Source organism: Palaemon carinicauda, chromosome 2 (assembly GCF_036898095.1).
Source record: "Palaemon carinicauda isolate YSFRI2023 chromosome 2, ASM3689809v2, whole genome shotgun sequence".
NCBI lineage: Eukaryota > Metazoa > Arthropoda > Malacostraca > Decapoda > Palaemonidae > Palaemon > Palaemon carinicauda.
In genome coordinates, this window is record NC_090726.1 from 166,115,018 (window position 1) to 166,117,517 (window position 2,500).

The window sequence follows — 2,500 nt, forward strand, 5'->3', positions numbered from 1 at the left end:
ATATATATATATATATATATATATATATATATATATATATATATATATATATATGCATATGTATATATACATATATATATATATATATATATATATATATATATATACATATATATATGTATATATATATATATATATATATATATATATATATATATATATATATATATATATATATATATATATGTATGTATGTATGTATATATGCTGTATATTTATCCATACAACACACAAACACACGCATACGTATATATATATATGTATATATATATATATATATATATATATATATATATATATATATATACATTTCCTTATCTATTTTCAGTGTGGGTTGGTCTCTATTTGTGAGCATTGGCCTCTCGAGAGTGGGTCGACTGAGGGCTGCAAGTTTGCTCATGCTAATGATGGCCTTTTCTTGCCGAACTGTTCAGAGGAATAGAGATTGGGAGTCTAGGGCATCCTTAGCAATGTAAGTAGTAGTAGTAGTAGTAGTAGTAGTAGTAGTAGTAGTAGTAGTAGTAGTAGTAGTAGTAGTAGTAAAAGCCATAATTGGTGTGTATGATCAGTTTTATTTTTTACAAAGGTAGATATGTAGTTAAACTATGAAATAAGAGTCCCTGTATCCTGAAAGTACATATCATCATCATCATTGAGGTAAGATGACATAAATGAAGCTATAGTAATCGAGTGAATTTCTAAAAGTAGGTTACTATTATGTAAGTGTCTTTGAATGGAAGTTACGAAAATAGTTCATAAAACATTTTTAATGGGAGATACTATGTCTTACTGAACTATGATGGAGAAAACACTTTTAAACGCTCCTTTTTCATATAAAAACTGAAATATTTAAATTCCTAATACAGCGACGTCCATCATTTGGTGTCCTTACTGAAATTGGCCTAAATGCAGACTAATCAACTGTTAACCTCATCAAGCTTTTAATCTGAATTCAGTTGTGGTTTTATTGATAGAATGAATTGAATATGCTAACTTAGAGAATGGTATCATAATTAGTCATTTGGAAGTAATATGGCTAACATCTAGTTTTTAATATGCAGTGTGACTGAATTGTTAAAAATTTACATGGAATTCATAAACTCTTTGAAAAAGGAAATCACCAGACTCAAATATAGTGACAGTAAAATACCTATACAAACAATATTTAGTAACTCATGAATTATAATGGACTCTGGACGTAAAAGTATAACAATTATTTGTATGAAAACGGTAATCTTGAATACAGATTTAATCGATAGTGTAATATGTTCATTTTCGATTCTTCTCGCAATACCATTTAATCTTAATCAGAAAATGAGAGTAGAGCACACATGTTTCTAAACCTCAAATCGCTTTTATTTAGTTAAATTAAACGTTAAACCCGAACGTATTTTTTTTCTATTCACACATGCAAATAAAAAACCTTATCATACCAAAAATTAAAACAATTGTTTTGCATGGAAACAGTGCTTTTGTAAGCGAATGAACTAATTTATAACTACTTTCTTTTGCCTTGGTAATAAATATTTTGTTTTAGCGAATGCAAATTGCTAATCTGTGCTCTCTAAGAAAGGCTCGAGCACTTAAATTAACAGACAGCTTTTTAATAAACTCGGATAGTGGTCAGCTATTTATAGATGCGTCCTAGCATATCAAACTCATCTTCATAATTTGTATAGGAAGTTGAATCTATTCAAAATCTAAATTATAGATCCTCCAAATCCATACAATACTTAATTAGGAAAAAAAAATATTGGTACTGCATTTCAGAACTCCAGAAATACCTGTTATATGATAGGCATTATATCAATGTATTGCAGAGATAGTCTTCCCCTTTGGAATTAAGGATACCAGAAAACTTCAAATTAATCAGTCAATCACCTTTGGAATGTCGAGTATAGTAATTTTCCCAATAATAAAAAACACACACAAACACAAATCTAGGAAGAACTAAAGCTCTAAGCTTGGAAATTATATTTTGGTATTTATAACAAAAAATACATTGGATTAATTAAGATTATTTTCTAAAGAGACGCATTGTTAAGCCTTATTGTCAATCAAAAAGTATTATATCAATTAAGGTTAAAGGTCATAAAAGAAATCTAATAAAAAAGCGGACGTCTCTGGCGAGAACTTGGAATTTTCCCAAATCGAAGTATAATACTTTTTGGATTGGTACATTTGAAAATCATTAAAATTAATTGACACAAAGAACATCAATAGAGATTATAATAAAAAGAACAAAATATTTGCTACATAGATTTTTAATATTATTGAAAAGTAGGAACTATTTTCATATTAGCTAAAGCAATGATAGCTTTTGACTTCACCTCTTCCAGTGAATAAGAAAAAAAAATATGAATCATTATGCAGGTCAGTGTTAATTAATAAAATGGACAGCCATTTAATATCCTTGACTTAATGTCAACATAATGTCTTCAAAGTATAATCATCTCTTTAAGGTATTGTATTATCAAACAAAGACACATATTTAAAAACT

At 27.6% G+C, this 2,500-nt stretch overlaps 1 pseudogene; it reads left to right on the forward strand.

The window, feature by feature from the left end:
• Positions 1–2,500, forward strand: part of LOC137621032 (protein O-mannosyl-transferase TMTC1-like) — a 167,254-nt pseudogene that overhangs the window by 148,414 nt on the left and 16,340 nt on the right.